The sequence below is a fragment of the Hypomesus nipponensis genome, chromosome 6, assembly GCF_054491055.1.
Source record: "Hypomesus nipponensis isolate SF chromosome 6, ASM5449105v1, whole genome shotgun sequence".
Taxonomy (NCBI): domain Eukaryota; kingdom Metazoa; phylum Chordata; class Actinopteri; order Osmeriformes; family Osmeridae; genus Hypomesus; species Hypomesus nipponensis.
The window spans coordinates 2,263,781-2,273,872 of NC_140366.1; the positions used below are offsets into that span (position 1 = coordinate 2,263,781).

Consider the following 10,092-nt stretch of genomic DNA (forward strand, 5'->3'; position numbering starts at 1 on the left):
CATTTGTGAAAAATGTATATGTCCGAGTCAGATGATGGCTCTGACTGGATTGTTTTTTCCTTTTCCTGTCTTCAATTCAAAACACAAGTGACCCCATGCTGGCTTTTCAACTTGTTCTCGACTTGGCTAGCCTACTACATTGGCCTACATTGTTTTGACGTAGTCCAATTTACAACACTAGGAATCCGAGTTTGGTAATCTTAAAGTTTATCTGGACCAGGGTGATCCAATCCAATGTTGCGTTGAAAAAACTGTAAAATGGATTACCGGATCCTGGATAGCAAAACATGGGATTTCAAAATCCAGATAAAAAAAAATTAACAACTGGCCCCAGTGCATTCAGTAGAAATACTATTCATAACTCGCTTGCACTAAAGACAGGGTTGCGTCTCTGGCTTGGCCATGGTTGATGCCCCTTGGCTGTGCAATGGGTTGTGTACAGACTAGCATAACTCACATACTACAGGACAAGAACATACTGTTTAGTATGGGTATTGGGATGCAGTCCAAGTCTTCCATGTGCGAGTTCTAAATATTGCAGACGCTCCCACCAGTTATTTTTCAGAAACGGAAGCTAGCCAGCTTTAGTTAGCTTCCGTTACATAGTAACCTAGCATACTCGTAGCAATGCTACTACCTGCTAGGGTTACTTGTTAGCTTCCTCATTGTACATTTTGAAGCCATACGATAGCGTTTGTCATGTCATTTGTCTATCGGAAAATAGTCAGTTGGAATGTTCGGAATCCAGCGGGGCCCTCTTTCGAATGATCACATGTGCGATGCTACACCTTAACGGGTTAAACAGTACATCTGTCCAGAAGTGAAATGGTAGTCAAAATACTTCTGAGCCACAAATTAAGACTTAATTTTATTCATGTTCCGAGAGTAGAATAGGTCCTGAGGAAAGTTGTTCACCTTGCACCTGGTGGTCGATATTTCTGGACCCTGGAACAAGAAACATGGGGTTTATATTTCAGTGGTTCTCAGTCATCCATCTCTTTCCCTCCATCCCACTTCACATTACCTTTATGATCAGCTGTCCGGGATTTTTTGGCACCAGTTTTTGTGGGGTTCACGCACTGGCTACAACACACTCCATAAGATGGATTGTTGGAGTCGCAAAGAACAGAATTGCAATGTACAAAAATCTACAGGGATAATACAAAATGACCAAAACATCTAGTTGCAAGTATGGTCTTAAGGTCTCTTACGTTTTCTTTCAGAACCACCTCATCTGTAACAAAGGTGAACATGTTGACAGAAAAGCGCTTCACATGAGCAGGGATCTTGACCCTTGAGTCAAACTCCACAGGCTGGAAAATTGTCGAGTAGGGGTCATCAAGGTTCGCACAGCTAAAAGGAAAAGACAGTCACTAAGGAATCCAAGATATGATTAGGACTCCATTCGTACTTTAAATTTTAGAAATTGCCTGTCAACAATGAGGTTCCATCTAGGCAGAGAGCTCCTGTCTTTGTGTTGAGTTGCCCAGCAGTTCTCCAAAACAAGCTCCATTTTGAGATCCATGGACTGCATTAATGCAACCTCAAAGTACAAGGGCTGTCTCAAATACTTAACCACTGGGTAGTCCTCCACTTGATAGAACACCTCATCTGAAAAGTAGACAAGTAATTAGAAAGGGCTCTACAGAAGACACCCCTAAAGAAAACCCTTATGTTCCATTACCCTGAGCCAATCTCATTTGGACAATCAAATATCCTATTCCAATGCCAGCAGATGGATCCTTTACCCTCGGCCGGGTACGGAACGCCATGGTTTTGGTGACATTGACCAGATAGTAGCAGGAAACAGTTTGCCTAGAAAGTTATACAGCAGTGACTACTGTACCAGAGGAACCTCACCCATCCAAAACAAATCAGAGGCATTCTTACTTGTAATATGCCACATCAGGATATTTGCTGGTGTATCTCTTGAGATCCAAAGAAATGTCATTCTAGTCATTTGGATAGTTTGATGATATTATTCAAAATCAAGTGAATTGACTACAACCACAAAAAGGAACAACCTGAGGGACTGAAGCCCAAGGAGAACAGAAGTATTTTGGGCTGCTCTCCCAGACTGACCACAGGCAAGCAAGGTAAAGTGTGTTCCCTGTAGAACTATGGCTTGCAAGGACTGCGAACAACTTACTCAGAGGATAGTCGAACTGGAGTTAAGAGTCAGAACCCTCTTAAATATCAGAGAGAACGAAGACTTTATAGATTCCAGGCTACCTAGCCCGGAGGTTAAGCTACTGGCTAATGAGCCACCCTTGGAACCAGAGAGGCCTAGTGTTGCCTCTACCGTCATCGGAGATGGGACTGGCGCCAAGGACAAAAAGCCAGAAAAGCGAGGCAGAAACTCTTCCCGCATCACCTCTCTTCCTGTCCCACTCAAACAGATTTAAACTTCCTCTCCCGTGTGTGGAATCCAAGGCGAAGAGGCACAGGAGTGCTAGCCACGCAGCTAACCAACATGAAGAGCCCGGATTGCCGACACACCATGACGGTAGCTACTACACACATGTAAAGCCAACATGTCTTTTGCTACGACCGGGAGTCCCCCATTTTACTCCAAGCCCCTCTCGGGGCGCTGTTAGACCCCCTATCAAGTCTAATCAGACAACAATATCACAGGATTATAAAGATCCAAGGTATGCCAAGACTATCCACAGCCCATCAGCTCTTAGAGGAGCTAACGCTGCTAGCACTATAGAATCTATTGCTAGCACTGACACAGTGGCTAACCTTGGTCTAGCACAAGGACCTATCATTGCTAAACCAAATATGATAAGAACTGGCTCCACAGCTACAAATAAGGCAAACGTTAGAAATGCAAACACAACACCACATATGGCCACTATTTTGATTGGAGATGCCATGACAGCACATGTTAAACTGGCAAAGACAGAAAATATTTGTCTTAGCAACACATCTGTCGAGGAACTGTCGTCAGAGGTACTAACAATCCTCAACAATAAACCAAACAACCCTAAGATTATCATCCACACTGGCTCGTTTGATATCCTACACAAGAAAACTGGCACTGAGATACTTAAACATTTCACCCAGCTACTGAACACACTCAACAGATCAAGATGTATTCATCAGTGGACCAATTGCATGCTTTCGAAGAGGAAAAGAAGCCTTAAGTTGACTACTATCTTTCAACACATGGTTGGCATCTGTCTGTCTGGCACAGAAACTAAGATTTATCGATAATTTCAATGTGTTCTGGAACTGTGAAGACCGTTTAAGCTGACGGACTCCATCTTAACCGTAGAGGATCTCAACTACTAACAGGAAACAGTCATGTGCTCCTGACCACAAATCAAGTTGCTCCCCCTATCCCTGTTGTGTCTATGCTGACTGACACATCCCAAACAACCTCCCATGGAACAGAACATTCAAACAGCCTCCTGCAAGGACATGGGCCTTGCACAGATCTGCACCCCCCAGATGAATCACCATTGTGATGGAACAGCTCAGTGACAGACTTTCCCAATGAAAAGCTACGCTAGGACAGCCACCATGCTATTTCATTAGACATACCGGTCATCATCACAAACAGAAAATGGCATGGTAAAATGCATGGTTACAAACCTGAAACTAGTGTTAGAAGTCACAGAACTATCCATATTCTTCAAACAGATTTATCAACCCCTGTTTTATCTGTTAATACCCCACAAATGAAACACACTAGATCTAGTGATAACTGGACTAAATATCAATAATATCTCTAACTGATCTACCCCTCAGACCATCATTGTACACTTTTTTTATGTGGAAATTATCCCAACAAAAAACACAAAAGAATTTAGTCCAAAGAAGATATTTACACGATACAGCTATGATGATATTTTCTGAACAATTTGCTCTATATAGACCAACTAATCATGATTGCTCTCTGAATGAAATGGTAGAGAACCTCAATGATGCACTATTATCTGTGTTAGACTGTTGCACCACTGAAAACCAAAAAGAAGTCCACAAGCAGAACCTCCCCATGGCTGAGAAATAAAAATGTTAGTGACAAAAAGAAAAATGGAGGAACACAAAGATCACTATCCACTACAATATCTATAAAAGATACACTAACCACCTACAACAAAACCATCCGTCTAGCGAGGAAATAATATTTTTCCAACATTACAGAAAATGCCAGAAACTCCAGAGTTCTTTTCTCCACCATTGACCAGCTGCTAAACACTGTCCCTACCCCCCCCGCCATCCTCAGCAGTTAAATGTGAAGAGCTTGCTTTGTTCTCCAAGAACAAAACAACTGATCAGAGCTAGTACTAGTAATAGTGGGGTCGAAACTGACATCAGTAGATTCTGCAACATAACCATGAGCACATTTACCTGTATCACACTTAGTGAACTTTCAAAAATTGTCAGTGAATCTAACTCCACAACCTCAGATATTGATCCTATACCCACAACATTTTTTAAGTGAGTGTTTGATAGTGTCTCAGGTCCGGTGCTAGAGATTATAAACACATCCCTTAGAACTGGCGTCTTCCCAGATGCCTTCAAAACAGCTGTTGTAAAGCCCCTATTAAAGAAACCCAAATTGTATAACAGTCTACTTGCAAATTACAGACCAATATCAAACCTTCCATTTATTAGTAATGTACTGAAAGAGTTTCAGTCCAACTAAATTATTTTCTTGAAGAAAATAACATTCTGGAAGTCTCGCAGTCAGGTTTCAGGAATTCTCAGTACTGAAACTGCTCTCACCAAAATAATTAGCGACCTCAGACTAAATTCTGATGCAAATAAAGTCTCTATCCTCATCCTTTCAGATCTCAGTGCAGCATTTGATACCATTGATCACAACATCCTAATCAATAGACTGGAAAAGCTTATTGGTTCACGGATAGTGTATTGAAGTTGTTAGTTTAGGAGACCATAGGTCTAAGAAACATGAGAACTGCTACGGGGTTGCTCAAAGCTGCCTAGGTCCATTACGTTTCTCTCTTTATATGTTACCACTCAGTGACATAAGAGAACATAACATAAATTTCCATAGCTATGCGGACGACACAACTATATATATCCACTGAACCCAACGATGCAACGGCCATCAATTCCATTACCAGCTGCCTGTTGGCAATAAACAAATGGATGAATGATAACTTTCTTAAATTAAATGAAGACAAAACTGAAGTCCTACTATGTGGCCCCAAATCCAAAAGAGAGATGCTTACTAAGAATCTAGGAAGTTTAACCCCCTGGCTTAAACCAGAGGTGACAAGTCTTGGTGTAATCCTGGACTCCGATTTAAATTTCAACTCCCACATTAATAAAGTGACCAAAACAGCTTTCTTTCACCTGAGGAATATAGCAAAGGTACGACCATTCATAGACCAAAATGATGCAGAGAAGTTAATTCATGCTTTTATATCCAGCCGGCTGGACTACTGTAACGCACTTTTCGCTGGTCTTCCCCCCAAAAAACACTGAAAGACTACAGCTCATTCAAAATTATGCAGCTAGATTAACCAAAAGTAAAAGGAGAGAACACATTAGTCCTGTCCTAGCTACTTTACACTGGCTCCCTGTTACCTTCAGAATTGACTTTAAGGTCCTATTCCTCACATACAAAGCTCTACACAGACAAGGACCTAGCTACATTGCTAACTCTCTTATAAACTACACACCAGCTAGAACACTGCGATCAAATGCAGGCCTATTAGAGGTCGCCGGAAGCAGCCATAAGCGTTAACTCAAATAGACGACAACGTTGAGTATCAAAATGTATCACTTTACTTGAGCACATGCATCACTGGCATTGTTCCATTATACAAAAACTTCTCGCCCCTAACTGCACATGCGCAGTCATACTTAATAAGAAGATTGGTGAGGCTGCCTTTGCCAATTACGCCCCAAAACTATAGAATAAATTCCCCATAAACCCTCCCTTAACCCTGCTGTCCTCCAGAACTACAGACCGGTATCACTGCTACCCTTCTTTTCTAAAACAATTGAACGTGCTGCTAACCAACTGTCTAACTTTATCTCTCAGAACAACCTGCTTGACACCAACCAATCGGGCTTCAAGACCGGCCACTCCAGAGACTGCCCTCCTTTCAGTCACCACTGCCCTCCAGTCTGCCAGAGCGGCTTCGAGGTCATCCGTCATCATTCTGTTGGACCTTTCTGCAGCATTTGACACGGTTAACCACCAGATCCTGCTCTACAGACTTTCTGAGATGGGCATCACTGGCACTGCACTCCAGTGGATCTCATCCTACCTCTCGGGAAGATCCTACCAGGTCTCCTGGGGAGGCAAACTGTCTGACCTTCACCAGCTCTCCACCGGTGTCCCACAGGGCTCCGTCCTTGGACCCCTCCTCTTCTCTCTGTTCACCACCTCACTTGGACCAATCACCTCCCATGGCTTCTCCTACCACTGCTACGCCGACGACACCCAGCTGTACCCGTCGTTCCGACCGATCCGGGGATCTCAGCTAGGATTGAAGCCTGCCTCGCAGACATCTCCGCCTGGATGACCGAGCACCACCTCCAGCTGAACCTCGCCAAAACAGAACTTCATCATCCCGGCTAAACCCTCCATCTCCCACGACCTCTCAAACACCCTGGGATCTGCGACGGTGACCCTCTCATCCTCTGCCAGGAAACTTGGGGTTACCATGGATGACGAGCTCTCCCTCACGGCCCACATCGCCGCAGTCTTCCGGTCTTGTAGATTCACCCTCTACAACATCCGGAAGATCAGGAGATACCCGTCTGAGCACTCCACCCAGCTGCTAGTCCAAGCACTGGTCCTCTCCAAGTTGGACTACTGCAACTCGCTGCTTGCTGGTCTCCCAGCATGTGCAACCCGCCCTCTTCAGAGGATTCAGAACGCAGCGGCTCGCCTGGTCTACAATCTACCCAGACGCTCCCATGTTACCCCGCTCCTCGTCTCTCTCCACTGGCTACCCATCAACGCCCGTATCAGATTCAAGACCCTGGTACTGCCCTTCCGAGCAGTGAACTGGACTGCACCCGTCTACATCAAGTCTCTCCTGCAACCTTACACCCCCACCCGTCACCTACGGTCTTCTTCAGACAACCACCTGGTGGTCCCACCGCTCAAGACTGCCGGTCCCAACACAAGCTCTTCTCCTGCCTGGCCCCCCAATGGTGGAACCAGCTCCCCACCTCCATCAGGGACACTGACTGTCTCCCCACCTTCAAGAAAAGGCTCACGACGCACTTGTTCCGGGAGTACAACGGCACTTAAGAATGCTTGGCTGGACTTGTTAGTTTCCTCCAGGATCACAATGACTCTTAAGTGACTCTTTGCTCTTTTAGGTTAGATATAACAAAGTTAAGTCTTGTACTCGCTGTGAAATATTTTACTGTTGATTGCTCTTCTACAGGTATAGTCCTGCACTTTTGTGGTTAATGTTGTTTTAATTTGTAACTTGTATAACTGCATGCTCTTATGGGTCTTCCCTTTTGGCACTTGTTTAGCTTTTTCACAATGTATGCTTCATGTTTTGGCTACTTGCAATGTTTGGGACTCGTTATGATCAGTGACCTATGCTCTTTTGTAAAGCTCTCTCTTGGAAGTCGCTTTGGATAAAAGCGTCTGCTAAATGAATGTAAATGTAAATAAATATCAGAGAAGCAAATACGCTAGACATTTTAAAAGACAGCTTAAAACCTACCTTTTTAACAAAGCATTAAAAAAAAAAAAAATCTCAGAAGGGCCTTACAACTGGTAGTTGTAAAATTATTGTTTACAGATTTGCTTTGTATTCCCGTAAAGATTGCGGCTTGTGTTTGACTTGCACTATTGCTTATGTGTTACATTTTATCCATTTTGTTGAATTATTGTATTTTGTTATTCTGTAGTTTTTATTATTATAATTTTACTTTATTTTAGTTTTTTATTTTATTTTAATTTTAATTGAGAAACGACAGACTGCAAGAGTGCATGTGTTTTTTTATATTTTTGGAAACCACAAGTGCAGCTCGGATCCAAGACGGATTCGAGAGACCGCAGATAGTGTGGCTTGTTACGTTTTAGATCTATTACTTTTATCACTTGTATTATTGTTTTTGTTGATTTTATGTAAAGCACCTTGAGCTGCAATTCCTGTATGAAATGTGCTATATAAATAAAGTCTTACTTACATTCTCATGCACCATAATGTTGCCAATAATCTGAAAATAAAGGGTTATTCCCAGCAGTCAACAAGTCCATTATAAATAACCCCTGAGCCATTTTACCGTTCCTGTGGTTCCGCAACTGTTCACACCGAAGGAAAAGTATGCAAAGCGGTCGTTGCTATAGTTCGGTTTACAGGAATCATCTCTCAGGGTCAGATGACTGAGGATCATATTGGGAACAGACTTTCACTGTCATTGTGCCATTAGAGTAACACTCTACAAAGAACAAATAGTTAATAAATAGCCATCACTGAAGGGGAACATTTTGATTAACTTGGAACATACCAGTTGTGGTCAAGGGAAAGCTGCAGGACAACGAGAAGTCATTAAGCTTCCAGTTATTGAGGCCACCAGCTCCAAATCAATTCTGGCTCTGACTGCAGTAGACATAACCATCTGAAAAAACAAGATGGACTTGTAATAGCAATATTTAGTAGGAATTATGCATTAATATCAAGGCAGACAGTTCACTGTACCTCAAATATGGAGTCGGCACTACTGTACGGCACCACAAAACTGAAGTGAGTGTTATTACTTCATTAGCCCATACGTCTCACCCAGCTTACTGGTGAGCTCCCCCTCGCCAATCATGGTTCTAAAGTTGTGGCCTTGGCTTCCATACCCAACGGTGACATAGAAGTACCCCGGGTCACATGTACCAGTAATCGCAGGGGGAACTGAAGGAGACAAATCAACAAAACCATGAATGCAGGAAGCACATTGGCCTTGTCAACTTAAGCTGAAGGGGTTTGAATTTCTTACCAACATCCTGGGGAGACCTCTGCCTTTGCTACATGGGAGAATGGAGTTTCTTCAGGCAGGATGAGCAGTCCAAAGGTCATAGGCAGGGTGTAGGTTGTGAGCAAAGGTTCAGGATTCTGCATATATCGGGAAGACCACTCAGAAGAGCAAATTAGACAACCCTTTATATTAACTTTAAATGACTTGGCCAAACATGCACAAGGACTGCATCCTCAAAGAAGGGCACTTTCAGGTAGAATGACTTTAAACCATTCGGAAATCTGTGCTATAACATCAAACCCTTTTGCATTGCACTCGGCCACAGAAAAGACCCCAGTGTTGAAGGTGATGATTAGCTCCACATCAGGGTGAAAAGTACCCAAGAGGATTTCAAATAACCTCTCCTCAGGAACTGCATCTGAAATGTATCAAAGGATTTTAAATGTACATGTTGACGTCAAACAGAAAGTCTACATGTATCATCAATGATCCAGACTCACTGCCTGTGAACTCGGTAGGCCAGGACATCAGGGGAGTTGTAATAGGAAAAGAGGACCTTATTTTGTGTCAGTTTGAGATGCAAAGGCTGAATTAAAGGAGTACACTGACCAACCTTGTAGTACCCATCAGGTGTTCCCATCGGGAGCTCAATGACAATGTGAAATTCTGTGGACGACAAGGTGTATTTTCTGGCTGCCATCTGGTATTTGTCCATTCTCTGTCCATCAATGCCCATGGGCATCTTCAAAATCTTAAATGGCACCTTTTATTACAGGTGTGATGCGGTGGGGTATATGCCAAGTGATTGTCTTGTCAGTGAAAATCAAGCCACCTGTGAAAGACTTGTCACCGAAGGGGCGAGCAATCCCACTAGGCAAATGAATCCCAGGACACACCACAACAGAGACAAGGGTTTTTTTTTTTTTAGAAAATACACTTTTATTTCAAATTCATAAAACTACCCCTGGAACTGGTCTAATGAAGGGCACAGGCCAATTTTGGGCACCCGGTAGAGCTAGGGTATTTAAACTAGGATGAAACACCACACGGCAAGGGGGTACACAGCAACAGCACACTACAACGGTTCACCGGTCAATCCCGCACACAAATTCAAAGGAACCATATAGCCACGCAGCAACACAGGTAGCAGCCCACACATCAATGCTC

The 10,092-nt window shown here is 43.3% G+C and overlaps 1 pseudogene; it reads right to left on the minus strand.

Moving 5' to 3' along the window:
* Nucleotides 1-849: 849 nt before the first annotated feature.
* On the minus strand, nt 850-9,667 carry LOC146286382 (zona pellucida sperm-binding protein 4-like; annotated as a pseudogene).
* Between the last annotated feature and the right edge of the window lie 425 nt (nt 9,668-10,092).